This window comes from Centropristis striata, chromosome 3, assembly GCF_030273125.1.
Source record: "Centropristis striata isolate RG_2023a ecotype Rhode Island chromosome 3, C.striata_1.0, whole genome shotgun sequence".
Lineage (NCBI taxonomy): Eukaryota > Metazoa > Chordata > Actinopteri > Perciformes > Serranidae > Centropristis > Centropristis striata.
The window spans coordinates 36,194,969-36,219,801 of NC_081519.1; the positions used below are offsets into that span (position 1 = coordinate 36,194,969).

The 24,833-nt window shown below is 39.8% G+C and overlaps 1 protein-coding gene across 1 annotated transcript in view; it reads right to left on the reverse strand.

Moving 5' to 3' along the window:
* tafa3a (TAFA chemokine like family member 3a) overlaps positions 1 to 20,254 on the reverse strand; it is a 129,381-nt gene extending 109,127 nt beyond the window's left edge. The window contains exon 1 of the mRNA XM_059329953.1: positions 19,837 to 20,254. The gene's annotated coding sequence lies outside the window, so the exon portion shown is untranslated. The remainder of the gene's footprint in view (positions 1 to 19,836) is intronic.
* Positions 20,255 to 24,833: the final 4,579 nt, after the last annotated feature.

The following is a 24,833-nucleotide window of genomic DNA, read 5'->3' on the forward strand; positions in this document are numbered from 1 at the left end:
GAGACTCATCCCCCCCCCACACACACAACACACACACACACACACACACACACACACAGATATTCATGTGTACTCATAATGAACACACCGCAAACTCATATCCAGGCACATGAAAAGATACACACAATCAATGCAACTGTATTCTTGGAAACAAATCAAAAACTGAGATTCCTGGCAGATGAGAAACGCTGAAAGATGAAAGGGCAAATAAACATCGTGCTGAACCACACACTGCATCACCAGACAATTACTAAAGAGAAGCCAACACCTAATGTTACTGCAGCTTAAAATAAAATCAAATACTGAACATAAAGGGTCTGGAAACCCATTTCTCAATCAGCGTCTCACTGAGTGATTGAATCTCACACGAACACGCCGTTTTCTGCCAGAATTAGACTAATGTTGGTGTTCTCACAGGAGAGATGTGTGTTGGTTTGAAGTGGGCTGATGACCTTACTTTTCAACGCTGCAACAGTGTGAAACAAACTCCAATGGGATGTTGAGCAGAAACTAACAACAGCCAATAAGAACAAGCTGGCCCGGAAGCTTCACCGGCCGGATGATGCATGCAGCCTTCGTCAAATCCAACCCTCCGCACTCCCACCGCCTCATGAAGTGAACTCCGCTTGGAGTCAACACAAACTGCTGAACGAATCACCCTCGTTAATGTGTAGGACGTAAATATAGTGTCAAGCTTCTGTAAACTTCCCACTATCAGTATCCCACGATTGTATCTGTTGTACAAAACTTTTGTACAGATCTATCCGTCGAAAACAGAAAGAGAGAAAATAATAGAAAAATCTATAATGAAATATACAATGAAAAAAAAAATGTTGATTCAAAAACTATGAACAATGTAAAAAATGAATTATATAGCGAGGCAGGAATGTGCAGTTATATTCAGGGCAGGGGTCTGGAACCTTTACGAACAAAAGAGCCATTGTTGGCCAAATGAAGAGAAAATATTTCGGAATAGAGCCGCAAACCTTATTTTGAGCCTCACAAAAAAGAAAAAAAGCCTAAAACTGAGTTTAAATTAGCCTACCAACATTAATAATAGGTCATAATGAGCATTTATTAATATGTTTTTGTCAGAATGCAGCAAAGACCCAAGTGCAAATGAGACTGGACACCGAAGAAATATCTCAGGGGATTTGAATCGAAAGCTATCCTAGCTAGGGAAACTCAAAACTGAACTTGAAGTTGGCAAAATTTAGAGGTTACTCTGGACCGTAGACTTTTGTAAGCTATGATCAACAGTTGACACAAACGTTCAAGTTGCCTACACCTGTTTTAGGGGATGTGCAAAAGTTCAGTATCTATTGGGAATAAAAAAAAAATGCAGGAAACTAAAGACTAACTTAACAAATACAAACTTACTACATCTTTATTGGTCGCATTTCTCTTCTTAACGTCTCTGTTTTTGCAGCAGTCAAAAAAATAGAAATGATCATACTAATATTTACAGAAAATGAAAGGCATAAAGCAAAAGAAACTGTCAACCACTTGATGCCTTAGTTTACATGTTCGAAGAGGAGTGAGAAGAAGTACAAATTTATTAATCCCTTCCCTACAAGTTATTCAATGATTATTACCAAATACAACATAGGCAGACCTGCGATATATATAAATCACATTCATCTTTAATGAAGAATTTTAAATCAAGTCAAACATGTAAGATCACTTCACATGGACACAAAAAAGTGCAAATAAATAAAATGCCTGGAATACATGTGCAAATTAGTTTAAGTCATAGGAATAAAGTGCATAGATCACATGTGAGTTAAAGTTTCTAAATGTTGAAAATGGTTGCAAATATAATATATAAAAAGGTAAAATGAGGATAACATGTTTTTTTTTTTTACTTTTTTATACTAAATATATTAAATATCTTCTTTTTACTGTCACCATCAATCAAAAACAAGATTGTACTTTAAGCCTTTAGAGGGAAGCTGACGGCTCAACGTTGCTTCGAGTTTATCTCGTGACGTAATGAAGAAGTAATGTGCTGGTGCTTTTGTGGACTCCAGAGTATTAAGGATAATGAATGGATGAATGAATGAACAAGACAGGTGTTGCACGTGGTGTGTGTGCATGTATCGATGCAAGTTCGCCGTTTCCACTCCCAAAAACTGGTTTGGTATGGCACTTAATATGATGAACCCTCGATGTGAATGTGCAAACCGAGTGGAAGTGGGTAGAGAGCAGGAGGAGGGTGTAGATTTTGAGAGAAGCCAATATTTGTGTAGACCAGAAAGATGGCAGCCAACAGCACAAATACAACTTTTGTCTCTCAAGCCGGGTGGATAAAAACAAAAATATTTTATTTCCAGCTCATGCTGCATATTGTATAAACCATATTCATTCCATCTGCCATGAATCCATCCATTTTGGGGGGGTTCTTTACTTTTTGGTCTAAAATATCACCCAAATCATTGCAACCATCTGATGACGACAGTCCGCCTCCATGTTTTTGCTTTTTCTGGTCACATTTAATCACCAGAGTTTCTGTGAAGTCCCTGGAATCGCCACTCTGAAATAATTTAGTATAAACGCCAAGTGTGTGGTTCTGAACAGTCTGTCTGGCTGCTCATGTTCTGGCTTCTTGGGATTTTCAGCAATTTTGCACAGATCTCAGCAATTATATTGGAGAGTACGATGTTATTAAAACGGAAAGAAACGATGGCCAGAGCTGCAAAAATAGCTCATGTTTTATACACCACACAGGCACCAACACAGAATTTATGGGTACATGACATTACATTATGGTACATAAATACATGTTTTTTACCAGACCCCTGGCCCCCGAGGGTGCGCTGTACAGTGATGTACAGCAGCAGGAAAAGGCCGAATGTATTAACCTTTATTTATCCATGGTAGACTTGATGAGGAGGTCATCTTGTTCAGAGATGCTGCGTACACCAAAATGCCTGGCAGGAAGGATGAACAAGAGACACAGAGACTACCATCACTGCAGTCTTTTCTTTCTTTTTTCCCCCTGAACAGATGAAAGAGACAGCTTCTGTAACATATCACAGTTCATTAGCAGTGAGCCAGAACCATTTCATTTCCCTCTCTTTTCAGTGGAGATTTATTCTTCTCCTCACAGCGGTCAGGATGATGTTCTGTCAGATTCTTACAGTCGTGTCATAGAACATGCTCTTTGGAAAGGACGTGCTCGTTCTGTAGCCGAGTCTTTGCTGGCTTCGCTCCCACACTGTGAGGGGGAAATGCCTTCACGGGCCTCGCTGTAATGCAAATGTCCAAGTCTATGTCCAACTCTGTAGTCCCAGTGGTGCCCAGGGGGCCTTCAGGGCATGATATGCCATATCTTAATACAGAATCACTGTCGATCAAGTCTCACACCATTAATTCTGCGGAGGCTCCACAAACTGTTAACTGTCAAGCTATCAACTCCCTCTCTTCCACCCTTCTGTCTCTCCCTCACTTCTTATAGACCTCATTTGCGGATAATAAGCCATACAGGGGGAAAAGTGCCCTTTTTAATTATCCAGAGGATTATGAGGTTTGAGTTGTTCCCAAATGCTAATACATAGATCGCAGCTGTGCATCTTTGCATAAGGGGGGGATATTACCCCTCCATTTGGCCTCTGTTGCTGATGGCTTACAGCTGATCTTTGCACACCTCATTTGACGGGAAAATAAGAGGCTGAAAATCTCTGCATGACAGACCCGACAGCGTAATGAAGTTCTGAGATCCGATTAGAGAATAAATGCCAGAACTCACACAGCTAATGACAGAAATGAAAGATGGAATCAATCAGGGATTCATTTCGATTAATAAAAGATACTGATGAGGACAATTTTATGGTCGAGAGTCCAACTCATAAATCAAAACTTTACAGTATAGATCAAACAATTCTTGATATAATTTTAAGTATTTTATTAGCGGATTCATTGATGCAAGTTGTTCACATCAGTAGCTCATTTGCAACGGCATGACTATTGTAAAAATTACTTTACAGATTTGCCCAAAGTGGACGCGATTGTCACTACAAATGACCTCATACTGCAGACCTACTTTAACACTATAAGGGTCTCAAGGAACAACTGGCAAAGCTGGGTCCACAACCTCAGAACCAAAATACTATAGAGCAACTTGTTTTTTGCCCGGTGAGTAAATATGAGTGAGAATAATTGTCTCACTAACTTTATCATTTACTTTCTTCCTCATACTTCCCAGAGGTGTGGTCAAACATTAACAATGCATTAACAATTGGGTCTTGGTTAAACAAAAGACCTACAAAATTTACTACAGTACATTATAATTGTCAAAACATTAACATTTGACTTTAGTTGACTCTGCTCTTTCAGACTTAAGACAGAGGTTTTTGATTCATGTCAGCTGCTTTTTCTCCTTCTCCACTTTATTTGCTACTTTTTCCAGACTTCCGAAGTAGTCCTTGGTTTTTCCTGATTTGAGTGATTGTAACAGCCATAAACGGAGCAAATGATAGGCTCAGAACTGCCTCCTTAATCTGGAAAGCACTCTCTTGGATGACGTCATACTTGGGCAGGATTGTGGTATTACGGTATACAAGTATACTGTCAAAAATACAGATGCTGCTCTTTCAGTCTAATTATTAAATTGACAGAAATTTTTCATTTTTCAATTCACAGCACAGATTACGTTCTGTAAATGGTTTATTTTGACCAAACTAGAGTTGGTGGTTGTTTCAACAGTAACTAAAACAGATGAGTTTTATTTAGTTCCTGTCAAGTGTGTTTCAGAAGAGTTAACAACACAATTAAACAAAGATGCTTTTTTTGGTGTAGGATAGGATCTTGAATACAGAAGATGTATGCATTTTTCTGTTTCATGAGGAAAATAGGTGGAATAATGTTTCCTTTCTAGACAAGAGATTCTGCAATGTAGGGAACTTGTCGCTGCTCGAATGCATCTGTGAGCTGTTTACACAGAAACACAACTATAGCTGTGAAATGTCAGGAAGGAATGGTATGGAGGGGAAAAAAAACACCACCCAGGCTTCACGTCATATACAAAGAAGCTGTAATTCTCTGTAATCATCCAAATAAATCATCTGCATTCATTGTGATGGAGTCGTCTGGGGTAACTTCACACCACAAGGAGCTTAAATGTAACAAAACTTTTACAAAAAGAGGATGACAAAGACAACTGAATCTATTTTCTCCAGCTTGCTCTTGTCTGACACTGAATGAACTTGCTTGGCATGAACACACAGATACACTGTGCATGATTCATATACCCAAAAGAGCCATTACACAGCACTGACTTTAGAGGCAGAATGAAATACTCAAAAATACACTCACTCAGAGCTTCAATTTGATGCTTTTCTGAGTCTTTGTTCCTGCCACACACACATGGTAAAATATCAGTGCAGCTTTCAGAAAAATCAACAACATTCACAGTCTCATTAATTACAGCTGTTCTGCAGAAGTATACACGATTTCCAATCACCCACATATTCTATATACAATCCCCAAACAGTGGAGACTTATTTATTTTCTTCCCTTTAATTCTGTATTTTCTTCTTGGCTCGCTTAGCTGCTACTTTGTCAGCGAATGTGGGAGACAAAATAATTGCCTCTATATTTCCTGAATTGATTTCTTGCACAGTTTTAATACAGTGGTCAGGCTGGCACTCAGGCATCCATGACAGGCCGCTGGACTGCAGGCCTTGTGTTTCAGGAGAAAGAACACACGAAGGAGTCAAGACTCAAATCATCATCAAATCATTTATACAGTAAAGTTAAAGTGACACTAACAACTTTATAATGGCACAAAAAAACAATTGAAGATATAATTTACCAGTGAATCACGACTTAAAGGTCAAGATCAAAGAGCCACAGTTAATACAATTGTTTATTTTATCACATCCTTGCATTTATATTGTGATTATTCTTTCATTATATTTTTAACTATGTGTTAAACGTTTTATGTTGTTCCAGTATAAACCAGGTAAGGACATCTGAAAGTGTGTACAGGGTCGCCATGGATAAAATATTTTTTACCTCTTTGCATGAAATGATTGTGACAATGTGATTTATTCTTAACAGATAAAGTGTATATCTTCTCAAAACTTTATGAATCAATCAATTCAATCCAAATATATCATGATAAAAATGAAACCTCAGTTAACAGAGGATTGTGTCTGAAAACAAAATTATTCAAACTTTATGGAATATCTTGTTGTGTACCTTTTATTTTAAAAAATAACTTTTTGTCATATTTGTTCACACTGAGAGACTAGTTTATGAGACACGTAATCTCTGAAAAAAAGTCCTGTTCCTCTGCCTGTTTCATATCGCTCCCAAATAGAATATAAAATTTGCAATATTTCACAGCTCCTGCAGGAAAACAACCAATCAGAGCCAAGGAGCCTCTAACGCAATGTTAATTTCTGCTCATGAAATCAGGCAGAGCAGCCCAAATATCAATTAAGATTCTATAACTACATTGCCTTTTTGCCTTAAATCAGAATCAAAATAGTATTTATTATAGTAGGTTTTCACAAACAAGGAATTTGCTGCGGTTTATTGGTGCATAAGAACGAAAAAAGTACTGAAATATAGATATAGATAAAAGCAACTACTAGTCAAAAAACAGCAGCTTAAATAGAAAATGTGTGAGAAAAAGTGAACATATAGATAAAATGGAAAAAAATAGAAACAATATGTACAATGATGGTGTTATTCAAATGAGGGAAGGAGCTGTGCAAACAGGAATGTGCAAGTTCGTAGAATTAATATTTGCAATGTGAAGATAAGGTCAGGTGGCTGTGCATACATTAATGTAACGTATAGAGGGGTGGAGGGGGAGTCAGTGGGGGTCTCTGGCCTCGTTGATGAGCCCAGTTGTAGAGGGAAGAAACTGTTCTTATGTCGAGAGGTTTCAGTCCTGATGGACGGCAGCCTCCTGCCAGAGAGGAGTGTCAAATAGAGATGGGAATAATTAATAGTTGATCGATTAATGGTTGGTAAGAAGAAAACATTTTTAATCGATATGTGTATTTTTTTATTTCAATTGTATCTATGACTGTGTATCAGTACGCATTGAACTGAAACACAGCCAATCGTTCAGTTCTGCGGCCGTACGTGAATAAGCCAATGAGCTGAGAATTAAGTTGGATAAAGCTACAGTTTGCAAACTAAAAGTTGCAATAACAATTATAAAACACAAATACAAGAGTATTAATTTGAGCAAAACTAGCTTACTGTAACTTATTTTAACACAAAACACATTTAAATATGAAAGAATGCTGTGAAAACTAACCTCATGCTTCTTCAGGGACTAAAACATAAAACACTGAACTCCTTGACGATATCCTTACAGTTTAATCTCACTTGAGTAAGTTTCATGATCAACAGGATCAAATCTCTTTTCATCCTTTCAAAATAAACCGTCCGTTATCAAAACAGGCTTTTGCACAAAATATATATATATATATATATATATATATATATATATATATATATATATATATATATATATATATATATATATATATGTACTTATTTTTGTATATACTGGAGTATGTATAAAAACATAGTGATAAATCGATTAATTGATTTAGCGTTATAAATAATAGAGTTGACAGGTTACTTCCAAACACCCATCTCTAATGTCAAATGTTTTCAAAAACATGTCAGTGTAACATTTGGTGTAAAAGAAAGTTTGTGACTCAGCCACCATGTTGAAAACTGTTGAGCCGAATCCAAACACTGCTCACCTACTGCAGCAGACTTTCTCTGCCAAGCTCGGCCCCCAGACACTCAGCCAGTGAACATTTAACATGTATCTTTTTCAAAGTGTTTCCAGTAGCTTCCTATGGCAAGATGTTTCTCCAAGTATAAGCATTAGGATGAGACCATGAAAGTTGTTCATGAATTCCTGTTTTGCACAAAGCAAACTCCGATCATCTACTCTCTTTAACGGGTAGAAAAGACAGAAAGCCTTTCTCAATTTTGAACTTCTTAATGACTTTAACTTTTCATCTTGTTTTACCTTCATGTTGTGTTGCCCGTGGTGAATCTTCAGTTTAATGACCTCTTTGAACCTTCTCTTCTGGTGCAGAGGAGGCAACCACCTCCCACATACTGCGCTGGATGATGGAAAATACAAGGCCAGCTCCAGAGATCCGAAACAAGGACAGAAGTTAAGAGATAGAAGGCCAGAAAAAAGAGAAATGGATGTTGTGCACTTACAACAGGCTTGACTTCTGCGATCTGACCATGAACTGAGTTTTCCTTCTGATCTAACCCCTTGTCTAACATAGTTTTTCCTCTTAGCAGGCCCCTGGGGTGAAGACACCTTTTGAACCTTTTAAGCACGATTTTGTGACATCACACTTTCTGCAAAAAACCCTTGTGCCGCCCGTGTGACAAAAGGGGAGAGACAGCGTGCTGGATTGGCAGAGAGAGCAAGCAGAGAGTGAGAGTGCATTAGACCTCTGGCGTCAACTGAGGCATCAATTAATGAGCAGGCTGGGAATGTGTCCATCCAGACACACTCTGCACCGTGCAGCCGCAGGAGGCCGGGCCAGGGCCACAGACGACTGGGGGACATGAATAATTGAGGTCCCTGGTTTAAATGTTTAAATGAATTAGGGCCAGGGGAAGAGGTGTTAAGAGATGTACAAGAGGGAGGAAGGGAATGGCCCGCAAAACTATCTCCATTATGTCTCTAATCATGAAGCACAGAGGTGTTCTGTGTCAGTAATAAAACTTGCTAAGTCATGTCATTAGCAGGGTGACATGAGTGCTCGCTAAAGTCTCAAACCAGTTTTGACAGCTCTGTCGAGTGAGTGCACTGAGATTTGGGAAGACTTCTGTCGATGCACTAGCAGTGGAAAATACTGGCCTTTTTCTGACACAATCCAAACGCATGCACACGGATAGGTGTTGGCACAATTTCAGCCCAATCTTCAGAGTGCTGAACAGCAGTGAGTTGATGATTTTCCATTAATAGTCACTGGAGCTATTTGTGAAGATGCAAAGTCCAAACGCAGTACTCATACAGTGCAGTGGATAAGGACCCAATAAATACGAAGACAACCATATAATTAGAGTTGTTCCGATTCCGATACCAGTATCGGAAATTGCTCCGATACTGCCCAAAATGCTGTCATCGGAATCGGCGAGTACTGGAGTCCAGGCACAGATCCGATACCACGTAATTTATTAAATTAGCTCTTAAAACAGTGGCGCTGTGCTGCAACCTGCAGCCTGCTGTTTTAGAGGGACGAGGAGGAATTGAGGAGTTACTATGTATAACAGACCGTTACTATGTATAACAGACCCTTACTATGTATCACAGACCGATACTCTGTATAACAGACCGTTACTATGTATAACAGACCGTTACTATGTATAACAGACCGTTACTATGTATAAGTATAACAGACCGTTACTATGTATAAGTATAACAGACCGTTACCATGTATAACAGACCGTTACTATGTATAACAGACCGTTACTATGTATAACAGACCTTTACTATGTATAACAGACCTTTACTATGTAAAACAGAACGTTACTATGTATAACAGACAGTTACTATCTACAACAGACAGTTACTATGTATAACAGAACGTTACTATGTATAACAGACCGTTACTATGTACAACAGACCGTTACTATGTATAACAGAACGTTACTATGTATAACAGACCGTTACTATGTATAACATAACGTTACTATGTATAACAAAACGTTACTATGTATAAAAGACCATTACTATGTAAAACAGACTGTTGATATGGACACAGTTCTGACAGACTCAGGACCACATCTAATTATATCAACAAGCAGAAAGAGGTCCGTTAAATTTAACAAACCAACTGTAGCAAAAATGTGTTAGCTTTACATTACTCCAGCAGAAAGCACATGTTAATGATTTTTATATAGATTATTTTAATACATTTGAAAAGCATCAAACTTTTGATCCATGGTTGATGGCTGAACTGTACCCAGTAAGAAAAGAAAAAGAGAACAAGAAAACAGCGCAGAAGAGCTGGACGAGTAATCGACATAACTTAAGAAGACGGACATGAAGTAAGCACTAAACAGAACACGGTAAGGGTTATGGAAGTGTTTACAGACTGGTTCATCGAAAAAACTGTTATGGACAGGTCCAATCATAGACATCAGTATTCTGTGTCTAATCATTGATTTATTTAGTAAATAATCATGATAATGTACATTGAGTGGGTCATTATTGCTAAATTATCCCCCTCAAGGTTCAATTATCACCCTGGGTTCATGGGGGCTCACTGTAGCTACATCATCACTTACTTGCAACTAATTTGGGAAAATCATGTTGTGAAAAATCCTCCTCCAATATGACATATTGTTTGTGTCTTAGGCTGGCTCTTCTGCTCATCAGGAAGACCTCTGTTAATGACTTACAAATGCTTGTAACTACAGAATTGATGGTTTAGAAAGTGAGCCACCCATGAGCATGTATTGACTTACTAACATTTGTAACCTAATGGCTCATCAGAAAGTGTTTAAGTCATGACCCTTTATTAATGACTTCATAACAACAGGAACTGCAGATTTAAAGGGTCGCGAGGGTAATGAGTTCCTCACTTTCTAATGAGCCATCAAATCTGCAAATCTGTTTTAATGTTAGGAAGTCATCAATAAATGGATTTTGTTCAGATGCTGCTCAGAATCTTTTCTTGCAAAAGGTTAGTTGGCAAACAGTGTCTCAAATGAACTAAAGAGCAGCTACGAAGAAAAAGCAAGAAAGGGCCATGTTGGACACAAGCAGGGACGTCTGATAATTTGAAAACAAAAAAAGTATTTTTAGGTTTATTTTTGGGTGTTGTTATTGGAAAAATTATGGTAGAGAGAAAAGAAAGAAACTAGGACAGAGAGCGGGCTGGAGGCTGGAGTCAAACTGGAAGAAAGTTAGTAATGGCTTATACTGATTATTATTGATCTCTATAACATTAATACATTAATGTATTAACATTAATGTGTTATTAATAAATGTATAATGTGGCTTTTTTATAGTGCGAAATTCACCTATCAATATAAATAAATCTCTATATTTATTGACATTTATTTTCTTGGTATACCTCTTTGAAGAAGAGAATTTTTGCTATGTTTTTCCATCTGAAATGCAGTTACAAAATAAAGATAAGCCAAAATTCTGTGTGCAGTAATTAGAAACATGATCACATCAGTCATCAATGAGTTGCAACATGTATTGAATTTGCACAGAATTTCATGTTTTTAACAGGATCTACTTATTCCAAATGGTTTATTTTGAGCAATGTTTTAAATTAGACATAAAGAAAGTCAGAAATGTCACAATTTTCAGCTTTGTTTTGGTTACTTTTTCAAACAGAAACTTATGCAACCTATGACCCTTTCAAGGACTGTCAGAAAGTTTTTGTCAGAAATTTTGACAACAATGCCTATCTTTACTGTTTCTTTCTCCAATACATGGTGAAAGTTTATAATAAACCCTGAATGTCTGTCAGGGTATATTGTAAAGGTGTCACTTGCACATTAGTTTTACTTTTCCTTGAAACACTTAATGAGCATTCAAACTGTGCCACCTGAACACAACACAGCCCATTCCAGTGGATATTTAAGGTTAGAAAGTAGAACAAAACGAATATCACTGTTCTAAAGTCTCAGGACTTTCTACAGGACCATGTTCAGTAAATGTTCCAGCTGAACTGCTGCCGAGATTTTCAACAATCACACTGTCATTAGATTGCACCTGTCGCTCCTTTTCTTTTCAACCACAGTACTACCCTGTCTTCACACTTTATTCAAGCAGCCTTCAGTGAGAGAAACTTTACTTCACTGTGTAAAAACTATTTTATCTGATGATGAATCCACAACTGAAATCAACTCTCAAAAAACTCTTTCGTATTCTCAAATAACTTATGTATGCAAGTTAATAAAACACAAGAGCCATACAACCTATTTGAGTATGTTGTGTATTAAATTGTACAATGGCACAGAGTGTGACACTACAGCAGCTGATATTTGTACCAGCCAGTTGTCAGCAGGACACAGTGAGTAAACAAAGCCCTTCTGATTGGCAGCCGTTCCGCTCGACAGAATCCAGCAAAGACGGCTCAAATTGGATGCAAAAACAGCACACTTAGATTTCAATTTTCGCCTCCCAGATGGGAGCCCCATGCACATTGCTTGTGATTTGTCTCCAGCACCTGAAACTGAGGAGTAAAAAAAAAAGATCAAATTGACACAGTCCCAAAAAAGGCTACATGCATGCTGGGTGCACTGGGCTTGCACCGGTTTCTGAGACAGGCAGGCGACCAAAAAGATGAGATAGGAGGTGAAAACAGGCTCCTTCGGTGTGGGCGGCTTCCTCTGAGCTGCCAGTGCATCACTGCTTCTCCTCTCTCTTTCATTTTCTCCTTAATTCTCACCCTCTCTCACGCCGAAGTCCAAAGCCCAAGAGAAATTAGTCACCCCGCACGCAGCGAAGAGGGAGTTGTGTGTGTTTGATCGTGTGAGTTGTGTGCGTGTTTGGGAAGAGAGAGTGCAAGCAAGACAAAAGAGAACAGGGAGGGAGAGAGAGAACAAAATTGTTTTCCATCCCAAGGCTTATAATTCTGCTTTATATCTGAAAATTGATGCTGGTCTAAAAAAAGGACATCAATCTGAGCATCAGAAATGTGCTGCAGTAACAGGAAAAGCTTTCGCTGTGCTGCACAGCAGTGGCCACAAGAGGAATGAATGAAAATGATAAGAGAATCTACAAGAGCCTCTAAGCTTAAGAAATGCATCGGCATTGTGGTTTGTAAAATGTCATACTGCTTCCTAGAAGGCGCTTACACAACACCCCCAAACCGTTCACATATAACACACATTTAAATAAATGACACTTGTGTACATTTGCTCGCACACAGCCCAGAGAAGCATAATTCCAGTTATAGCCGGAATAAAAAGAGTCACTTAGTAAACATGTATCTCAAACACAAAGTCTGTATACTCTGCTTTAGATGTTTTTTAGGGAGTGAAATGCCTCAAACGTTAGCGAGGACTGCTTCTGTTTACTGCTAACAACCAACAGAGTGATGAGTCTGTCGGTCAATAAAGATGCACCGTTAGCTACCTGAACACATTGTTCTCCGGCCCCAGACAGCAGCCAAGCACTGAACAACAGACATTAAACAACAGTCCAAATCCCTCAATTATACTGACATGTATGTAATAACTTAAACATGGACCACAGACATTAAGAGCTGAGACTGTGATTATAAGGTGAGTCATGTAATAGGTCGGGATGTCGCAATTCGTTTTTAAGGTCACGATTTGATTCCGTTTTCGATTTAAACTTTTTTTCCAGTGCTGATTACTATGTCATTGTTTTGACTGTGAACATTATTTGTAAATTTCATCAGATCATTGATTTTATGCATGACATGATACATTTTGGGTCTCAATTCATATTACAGGATTTGCATTTTTACAACCTGTCCTCTCCTCTCTGCTCTGTGTAAACATTCTGTCTGATTTTCAGTTGATTTGTATTTGTAACGTTACCGTTACCGTACCCATCATGGCTTTCTGGTTGTTCCGAGGAGTACAGAATTTAATGTTATTTACTAACTTTAACCTGAATGATGGGCATTAAGAGCTGAGACTGTGGTATTATAATTGAAGTTATGTAATGGGTAGTTCTGACTTATCAAATCTAATGGAAAATGGATTTGACTTTGGGTTTTAAGGTCATGACTTGATTCCATTTTTATAATTATTTATAAATTATTTATAAGTATAACTATAATACTCAAATGTTCACAGTTTTGCAGGGAAAAGTGTATTTAATCAGATTACAAGCGCAAAGAGAACACAGCCTGCACATACGCAATGTGACAATCTTCATCAGCACATCAAATCGAAATGTGTCTTGCGAATCAAACTGCAAAAGAATAATTAAAAGTGAAATGTTCTGTATGTATTTATAGTGCGAGTACATTGTACACATAACTGACTGATAGTGGAGGCGTGTTTGAACGAATGAAAGAGGAGCATGAACTGCAGCTAGCCTTGAGCTAATTCTATCATGGTGGAGAGATAACACACGTACCCAGATTTCTGTTTCTCATTCTCATCATGTACATTAGATCAAGGCTCAGACGCTGGCTTCTGCACAATGCATTTAATGACACGGGTACATTTCTTTTGAAGATAGGAGGCGGCTTTGAAGAAGAGTCCTCAGCTCTTCCACTGCTGGGATCTGATGATAGAGAAACCTGACCGGCCTCCGCGCTGGGTCACAAAATCCAACCCAGCTTCTATTGTTTGTGTGATGAGAGACAGGAGGGCAGAAGAAGGGCACATCAAAATCATGTAAGCAAACAAAAGGAGGAAATAGTGCAACTTTCAGTGAGGGAAAAAAAAGCCCAAACATGAAGCAAGTGGAGAGACCTTTGACAATAATTGCCAATTTCATTGAATCCAAGTCGTTTAATTATAATCACAACAGGATTGTCGTTCTCCCGCTCTTTCAACAAAGAAATAACAAGCGTAGAAAATAACAGGCTCATTTTTAAACCCCTATAATTGCAATTTTCTACCCAAATTGCAGTCTAATGATTACAGGCATGAGGTGGAGCTTGACAACGACATGAGAAAAGGGTAGGAGAAAAAAAAACATATTGCTAAGGGCCCTCAGGCACCTCAAGAGAGGGAGGGAGAAAAAAAATCTGCCAACAAAAAAATGAGAGCTCCCTTACTCCAATAGTAACCAGGGTTTAGAAGTGGGGTTCTCGAAATCTGCAATTCCCTAAGCTTTTCACTGGGCCAATGGTTAAGGGCTTGGATAATTGAGTTCCTCGCTGCTGTGCTGGAGGAGTTGATGGGAATTCGGCGCAATGGCACAATATTGAGAGTGAAAGCTGCCAAATTCTGACTACCTGGAGGAAAAGGAACAGTGATAGATTGAAGGAGGAGAGAGAGAGAGAGAGGGAGGAGGGCTGGTGGGGAAACCTGATGCCTGACAAAGCTGAAAACCACCTCCATGGAAGAGTGGATTCCTAAGCTCTGCTGAGGCTTCTCTCCACTCAAACCTCATTGTCCTCAGTGTCCAGAGCACTTGAAGAGTCAGCTGGAGAAATTCCCAGGCAGAGTCATATAGCTCCTGCACTATAAACAGAGTATGTGCAGCTTGGACACAAACATTTGGCTCCGAAAATGTTAGTTTGCTTGCATGAGTCAGCTAAACACAAAAGGTAATTTGGGAATCCAGATGGATACTTATTAAAACATGAAAGAATCCTTCAGAAACCATCATATTTTGAATCTCAGCTTGAATTCATCATCAATCACTGCTTCCCAACTTAAGGATTGTGGTCAAAAGATGATCTTTAACTGTTCAGTTACTGATTTCTTACAAAATGCATGAAAAAAGTTGTGTCATCCATTTTTACCCTCCACCAACCAGTATAGGTCCATGTAACAAAACTCTGCAAGGTTTATGATTGGATGTTTTATACCAAAAGGCATCTTTGGAGTTGTAATTTATCACCCCCTGAAAATCCTGTTCCTGCTGATCTCCAGTAGTTTAACTTGTCACCTTGATGTAGTCCACCTTACTGCTCAGGTGGTGGAGCAATCGCCCACTGATCATAAGGTTGTGGTTTGATCCCTGACCCACCATGGCACATGCTGAAGTATCTTTGGGCAAGATACTGAACCCCAAATTGCTCCCAATGCTGTGCATCATTGGAGAATGAATGGTTCACTGACGGTGACAGGAGGCACCATGTAGGGCGTGAATGTGTGTGTGAATAAACGCCATGTAGGGTGACATCATCTGTAGTGTTTAAGTGCTTTGCGTGGTCGATACGACTAGAAAAGCGATATACAAGTGCAGCTGATGACATTTACAGGTGCAACAGGTTTAAAACCATCCTCCAGACAAAATCTAGCTTTGCCCCTTAAAGTTAAAGTCTTGCATCTTGGAATTTCTTTCTTGAATAACCAGATATTTCCTAACGCAGTTGTTCGCCTTTCTCACTGAGGGATTTTTATGACCCTACAAGTTGGAAAAGTGTTCCAACTGTTGCTCACCTTCATTTTCAAAATATTTTTAAGCAACCAAAATGTTACAGTTAACTTTGATAAAGCGAAAACACACTGAAAAGGTCACAGTTTGAAGTCAGTGCACCATGGTATTCAACTGAAGGTAGCCAGGCCTTGAAGCACACCCTGCATTATCATCTATTTCACTAGATGGGACCATGATTTGAAAATGAAATAAAGATTGAGAACATAAACTCATTATGAAAATGTGTACCGAGGTAATAAATCATCAGGGTCATTTCCTCAGTGACTTTCATACATTGCACTTCTTTCTGCACCCAGTGGAGTCGCCCCCTGCTGGCCATTAGAAAGAATGCAGGTCTGAAGCACTTCTGCATTGGCTTCACTATTCAGGCCCGGGGACTTTCAATTGTGGAACCAGGGAGGCCGCAAATAGCTCGACAAACAAATACATCTAAAAAAAAGAGGCAATTCAAGCAAGAGGTTGAATCCATTATTGGAACAACGTCTTTAAATGCATGTCGTGAGCTGTTTACTCAAGTTAGTACAACAGAGTCGTGTAAACTTAACATGATCAAGCCTGGTAGGATCACTCCAGTCATGCACTCTAAGCAGACAACAAAAGGGTATATTACAATGGCATCACAACACACACACAGCAGGAAAAGTGCAATAAGAGACACAGATGCCTTCACACAGTTGCATGATGCGCCCACACAAATCATTCACATAAACACTCGGGAAAACACCCACTTTTACAAACACTGTTGCACTTCAGATGTACACACACACACACACACACACACACACACGCTTTCTGTCTCCTTCTTTCATGCACGCACTCATACACACCCACAAACAAACAGCAAATCAGCATGAATAAATAAGAGGTGGAGTTGTGCTTCACAGCCTAATCTCTGAGGAAAAAACAGCTTGCCGCATCGGCAAAGATCAGCCTGGGCAAGTTTGGGACACTGCTGGCTTCCAGGAAACCAATTTGTTTGTTTATTGTCTTGGTGTTTTGTCGGCGGTTACAGTTCATTGCAGCCAGCCCATCTTGGGCATGCTCCTTTAAATGGCATCTATAAAACATGGGATGTGCGCTCCCCATGTCCTCGTCCTCCTCCTCCTCATCCACCTCCTCCTCCTCCTCCTCCTCCTCTGTACATGACGGAGCTGCACACGAGCATAACAATGCTGCATTTCGTTCGCTATGGTGGGGCTTTGAATTTCCCTTTAAACACCCGATGGATTCACCCCAACAGCTCGAGCTGGCGCTTTGAGAGGTGGAACAAACTGTGCTTTCTAAACACATTAGCCTATGAACACCACTGAGCAGCGAATCTCGGGGTGCTGAAATCGGGTGTAATCATGTAGATAGATGGCTGACTTTTTATTGTTCCACTAAGCCAAATCTGCAAGGATGGTGGTGAATACAGAGTTTCTGAAATGATGCAATACCCAGGATTTTATGGTTAACTCGTGGCGTTGCTGCAGTGCTATCTTCTCCATGACAGGACACTGGGTTGTCACATGTATATGTATATATTCAGCACTATAGGAGATGCAGTGATGTCAGTGTTATGGAGACATCCAGAAGGGCTGTAGTCTCAACAGGCAATCTTACTGTAATAGCACAACTACCACAGAGCTGTGAATACATATATTAGTAGAGTGCAGAAATAAAATGTATTGTTTTGTCTCGCGCCTGCAAACACAAGCCAGACTCTCATATTATGCCCTATTGATCTGACAGAGTGAGCAGGAAGCTGGCGGAGAACACAAATACTGCCTGGGGTGGCTCCTTAAAACTAGAGACAAGCCTCTTATCCATGGTGTTTCTCTTCCTCTGGAAATCACCTGGTGGCTCATGCATATCAAGTACTCTCTCCAAGCCTCAGTGTGCACTCTGCCTTCTTCAGGCTCTGCTGTTTGTTGCAGTGTCTGTGAGATGGTGGTGGCTTTTAAAAAGACCTGAAATTGCAATCTGTCTAACATCTGCATGATGGTCATTGTGCACCAAAAAACAGCCTGAGCAACCATTTTTTACCTCACCACTTGTTTGGGAATATGCATGCCTGAGTGCTGCATGGTAAGGTGATTACAGGTGCAACTTTATTCTAAGCCTTTAGCTCCATAACAAACTCCAGCTTTTTTCTACAACAGCCACTGCAGAGCACACAAATCTTCTCCAAAGTTTCCAGTGTTGCCATCAAATACAGTGGAACTGTCACAGGGATCCCATCTCCAGTAATCCCAGGGTGGCCTTTGCTCTGCCTGTCAGCAATACCAACCAATAACACTGCACAATAAAACCCTCCAGAACAACAGCGGGCCGCAGGCAGCTTCAAGGGCTACTGACGGCGATCTATAAAACAATATAATGGGTTGCCTGTCAGTGAGTGTGAAAGGGAAGATCTACGCCTCCTTTGACTCTCTGAGGGGACTTCAATTAATCACAGCAGAATTGTATCACCCCGCATTAGCAGTGTAAGGTTATTACCATCCCCATATTCCGCAGGATGAAATGCGATGATAGCACTAATTGAGGGGAAGAAAGAAAAAAAACAGCTGACCGCACAACGCTTGTCAAGGGGATGAAGGGCAGATAAAAGAGCGAGGTGAACAAGGAGATGGACTGAGATAGAAAAAAAGAGAAAGAGAGGAAGTGGGAGGGGGAGAACGAGGAGGGGAGGGGTTGTAGAAAGAGAAATATTCACAGTGGTGTGTAAGCATAATCATAAATATCTACAGTGTGTGTGCAGAGCAGCTGACAGCAAACACAAGAGCCAGTTTTCATTAGGGACTCCATTTGTGTCTTCTCAACATAATCCAACAAGATAACAGCATTGTACTTTTCTTAAGTCACAAACAAGCCGCTTAAAGATAGAGCTGGGGTTTTTTTTCCTATTTTGGAGCTGAGGGGAATCACACTGATGGGAGGACACGGCCCACGCTGTGAAGCCAGCGCCAGGTCCCCAAATCAGAGCAGCAATTTGACTTGGCTGTAGAGATTTACTGTGGGGAGCCGTGTTTCGGGGTTACCTGATGGAAAGGCTTGAACGTAGAAATACTGTGCACTCTTTTTAGGGCGGAGGGGTTGCAAAAAACTGGAAAAGCTGAACATGCTTAACCTTAAGATTGGTAGAAATCTACTGCATCAGATAGATAGATAGATAGATAGATAGATAGATAGATAGATAGATAGATAGATAGATAGATAATCAATGTAATAAATACAGTAAAATATAATAGATTATTCTTCTCTGTAGCCATGAACGGATAACTTGTCTGGGACCACACTCAAATAAGAAAAATAACAAATATATATAGAAAAATTAAGTTGTTTTTTTTTTATCTTTGTGAACCTAAAATGAGCAGCCAGGTCCCTTTGAGGTTCAATCTGTTTTTTATTTTTTATTTTGTCTAATTTAAGCCTCCAGTGTTGGTCATATGTTGCTGCACAGATCTGAAATTTTCCCAATCTAGAAAGCATGAGGCTGAACATTTCCCAGCCTGCAGCTACACCTGCACGCCACCTCAAGTCATTAGTTTCCAGTAGCTTTCCGGTGTCTCGCAAGTTAATAACTATTTATCATAGTGGAAGCAATCAATAGTGCAATCGATACGCTTAGTTTATTCTCAGCTTTTGCCTGATTGGCTTCACAGTCGCACCTGAGCTGTTCGGCTTTTTTGGGGATGAAAATCGCAGTAAAAAGATGTTTGAAGTCACAAATGATACAGTTTCATGTAGAATAAATATAAAATAATGACATTTTTCAGTCAACCTACCTGTCGTTGTGCTGTCAATTTATCCCCAGAATCGTCCCTTTTCATTTATTCTCCATTGTCAACCACAAAAACCAGAGACCTCTTCTTCACAGAAATGCCATTTCCGCGTCGCTTCAAGACGCCCTCGACAACACATAACCTAAAAACACTGATCTAGTGTCAAAGCTCTCCAGACGCACAATCCCTGAGTGGGAAAACAGTCTAAATTGGGGCTGCTGGCTACTTGCAGGCGGCGGAGTTGAAAGTCTATAAAAGTTGCTGTTCCTCCGGCTCTGACTCACAACTTCCCCTCCGCCGGAGCGCCACAGCAGCTGGACCACATGCCGGACCGTCACTCATAGTTTCTGGATTTACGCATGATTTTTTTTTCTTTACTTTTTTTTTTGTTCTGTTATAACAATCCTTCTTCCAGGTTGCAGTAGGGGTTTGGCAGCGTCTTCGTGCAGCTAGAGAAACGGATTTGAGGTGTCCGAGGGATGAGAGAGAGCATCCGGATTCGTGTGTGTGTGTGTGTGTGTGTGTGTGTGTGAGTGGAGGCTGCCGGTGCTGCGCTGGTGTTTTAGCGCCACCCAGTGGAGGTCTGTGGTGGTGACAGGGAGGCGGTGCAGGTATTCATCTCAACCAGCTTCACATGATGCTAACCAGATGGTTTTGCTGAAGACAGCAGCAAACTATCTATAGCAGCGTTAATGTTATTACAAAAGGTCCTCACTGTCATTTACAGCATTATTTGTGGCTTTATTAATACATTTAATGTGTGTTTTTTTTTTAAATCAATGTTTAGCTTCTATATTGAGGGAATGTAATGCAAATAAACCGAAGAGGGTAGTTTATGATGTGACGTAGTTTTGGATAAAGTGCTTACAGCTGTTTTTATGGTTTATGGGGTAAGGAGAAAAAATATTTAGGGACTGTATGAAAATTATTTGAGACAAGAGGAGTGCTGAACCATAGACTGTATATAAATAATGTTATGTATAAAAATTGTTCTGCTTCTCTTCTGATGACAGCTCGCCTTGTTAGTGACCTGTCAATCAAAGGTAGCCACGCCCCAAATCATATGATTCTTTATTTTCTATTTTCTTCTAAATGGAGCCATTATTTGAACTATTAACATCAAATTGTCTTGAAGGAGTTTTTTACTAGCAGTTGAGACAGTGTTGTCCCCCAAAAAAATTTGAGGTAAAAAATCAGTGAGAATTTTTCTTGTTTCGCACTGAAATTAATGCAGTAGAATGCAGCTTCAGGCACTTCCTGGTTTGCCTCCCTGCTCAGACCCGGAGGTTGCCGCCTGTGCTGAACGTTATATTTTATTCAGGTATTTCTTTTTAAAGATTATTTTAGGGCTTTTATTTCTAGACCTTAGTCTACATGGGGTGCACACTCTACCAGGTGAACTAGAGGGCACCCCTGTTAATTTTAAAAAATCATTATTAAAAGCATTATTCATTTTTTAAATATTTTCTGTGGACCTTTTTCACTCACCTCCCCCGAATATTTAAAAAAATAATAAATATTTATGAAAAACATAACAAAATGGTGCTAATACAGCTTTATTTTTTAATAAAGAGCTGCTAAATAAGTGTTGATTACAGCCACCAAAGGAGTATAGCACTAATTAAGTGACAGCTCTGTGCTGAAGGGATCAACCACAGCAGCACCTCATCTCATCTCCATCTCGCAGGGTTTGCACGTGGCAAAGCACACCTCCATGGTGCGCGACAAAACAAACAACTTTTGATGGAATCATTACCTCCACTCAAGAGGTTGTGTTTACAGTGCAGTTTGTCTGTTTATTTGTTTGTCAGCAGGATTACGTAAAAATTCCTGCCTTGATTTTCATGAAACCCAGTGGAAAGGTGTAGCATGAGCCAAAGAAGAACCCATTACATTTTCGGTTGCATTCGAACAATGGGGTCTTTACACTTTTTTTTTTTCACTTGTCTAAATATTGCATGTGCTGCACTCATGTTCTGTTGGGATAATTGGAAAAATAAATTTCCTGTTCATATTTCACAGCTTATCTGATCCCTTTCCTTTGCTCTTTGATATCCTATAAATACTGGAAACAGCTTTCATGTGTTGTTTAAACGCTTTGAGCAATAAAATACAACACACCTTCTTTGTAGAGTCCCATTTTTTTCCACATTACTTGAGATTTAAAGCTCAAAAAGACTCATGACATGGGGCCATCTGAGGAGCATGTGAATGCACCACAGAGGCTTTGCCAAAAGTCACTGAGTGTCATTTTAGTTCAATCTTTTTAAGCTCACACAAATACAAAATGTGACATAAAATAGAAATGTGATGTTTGACACTCAAATAGTTAGACTACCTTTCAGCAAAAGTAGAAATGACAATAACCTCCCCCTTTACTGACCACCTTTTCTCCCCCTTATAATTTGTACACAGTCCCTTAGAAGAACCTGGGTGTTACAACATGCATTAGGCTCCTGACTACTCACCAAGGTTATCATAATACATCTGTTTATCTCTGACATTCAACTTCCGCTCTCCTCAAACATTACTGCCCGCTCTATGAAGGCTTCCCCCCAGTAATTGCATTATCATCTCTCCATTTCTCAAGCAGTCTCTTTCGTCTGGCCCTCCAAAAGGCAGGAACGGGTGGAATAATCAATACCAACCTTTGAGCTAGCCTGTGGAGATGTGAGGCAAGCATTTGGGTTTGGATGTGATTGATTTTGGACACCCTCAGAGAGTGTTATCATCATAAAGCCAAAGCCATCCACCTCATAGACATCTCCGCCGACACACCAACACACACACACACATGCAAGAGGAATCAAAGGGCAGCAGACACAAATCCCAGGGGACTAAATACAAAAAAATGTCAGGCTATTATCATTGACCGGGCTGAGCTATAAAATTCAAAGCAGATATGTAGACCAGAGCCGGGCTTTACATCACTTCATAACTGCCTATGAATAGAGAAGCTGTTATTTTGATTCTATTTACGCCATTTATTATATGATTTCCAAAGTCATCAAGTGTCTTTCTCCCTCCCTCTTCATCTCTCACACACACAGGGGAGGAAGAAGATGACCTCATTAATCTTTAGTGCATTGTATAGACCTCTCCTGTCAAACGCCTGACATTGTGGTTTGTGACACAGCTCTGCTCATTAAATCATATGACAGGATGAGGTCAGCCGTGAGGTAAGGTGTCTCAAGCTGCGTGAGAGCAGATAAAGCCGCCTGTATTAGCTGCTGTAAGGGAGCTCTACAACAAATGTAGCCCATGTGGCAGCTGAGGTGAGTCATGGGGTAAGTTGGCAAGCAAAAAAAGTCTCTGGTTTTGTCTCTTTGAGGTCATACTGCGGAGGGAATGAGGAACACACATCCACTGAGGCGCCATGTGATTTGGCATCTCACAGAGGAAACCACACTTTTGTTTTTGTTACTGTAGGTGGCACATTGCATAACACTCATCATCCCATGCTTGTCATACCGTGACTACTTTCCCTCCACACACACACACAGGGAACAACAGTTGTGTAGGACTACGTGGCACCGACATCGATTGTGGTGGTGCGGCTTAAAATAACAGCACCCCTGCAGGGAGCGGTGCGAGCCCTCTGCCTGAACCCTCACTCGCCTTCGCTACGGAAGTGTGTTTGAAGACAGTGGGACGTCTACCAGAAAATTGCAAGAGGAAAAATAGGAGGCATAATGGCCTCAGGAATGGAGCCGGCCATCAATAATGCAGAGGAAGCAGCAGTTAATGCCCCCTTTAATTCAACAGGTCTGCAGACACCGGGACAGTTATTCTTCCTCAGCTGCAGATGCTCGATGAGAGGCGGCTACATCATGCTTTATGGCTTTGTGTGCAGTTGCACTGCCTGGTCTCTCCCCCGACCTCAATCCCGATTGCAGAGCCATTAATGGGTTTTCATCAGGGGCCCCCGTCCTAATGGAGTTTCCAACTTCACCAACTCACTCGGATACCAGCAGGGAGCTGTAGCCACAGAGGAAGAAATAATACCGCCACAAAGTCAGAATATATGAACTCAATTTAGTCTGAACAGTGAGAGAGCAACAGCTTTAATAAACAAAAATAGAGCACAATGTTACAGTGCAAAAAATTACCATATAGAACGTATATTGTCTTACAGGATTAGATCCTAGTTTTACACACATGAATAAATCTGCAATCAAGATAAGAAAATGTACTTCTATCAATAGTGTTTTGACACACTTTGAATTCCCAAAACATTGGAAAATAGATTGGGTCAAATAAAACAGCAAATGTTCCCTATCTAATTCAAAGAAAGGCGCAGAAAGCCCCAAACTCATGTAAACTGTTTTATTTTCAACAGTATTGGATTCTTTTTCAGATCCTTTATTTAGCTTTAATACAACAATATAAAAACGCTCCCTAACAGGTTCCAATCCTACTTAAGTAAAAGAACTGTGGTATTATCGGTATTATAAAGTAAAAGTCTCTCTTGCTGCAGAACAATGGGTCCTGGGAGGGTTACACTATCATATAGTATGCCAACATTATATTAAAGTAGGATTTTACGGTTAAAGCTGGTTGAAGAGGAGTTAGTTTAAACTACTTTATCTTAATTTGGGTGGCCAGACGCCAGACACCCAAAGGGTCTCAAGATAAATCTGAGGGGTCGTGTCATATTTAATAAAAATATCAACAGCTAAAGTAAAGTTGTGCCCTCAAAGGTGCACTTTTGGATGCTGCTATGGTTGATAAATTATGATTAAGAGTCCTCTACAACTGCCCAGTGTGTAAGAAAACTTATAAACTTTCCAAATGTCCTCCAATTAAGATTTATTCAACCCCTTAAAGGCTTCAGTGTTTTCTGGCTTAGTATTTCAAACAAATCCTGTGGTTTCTATCAAGGGGTTTTAATGAACTATCTTAACCAGCTGGACTGTCAGGAGTCTGCTCATAACATCAACCCTTAAATATTCAAACATTTCTTTAAAGTTTTGCATGAATTTCACAATGTACATTTTCAA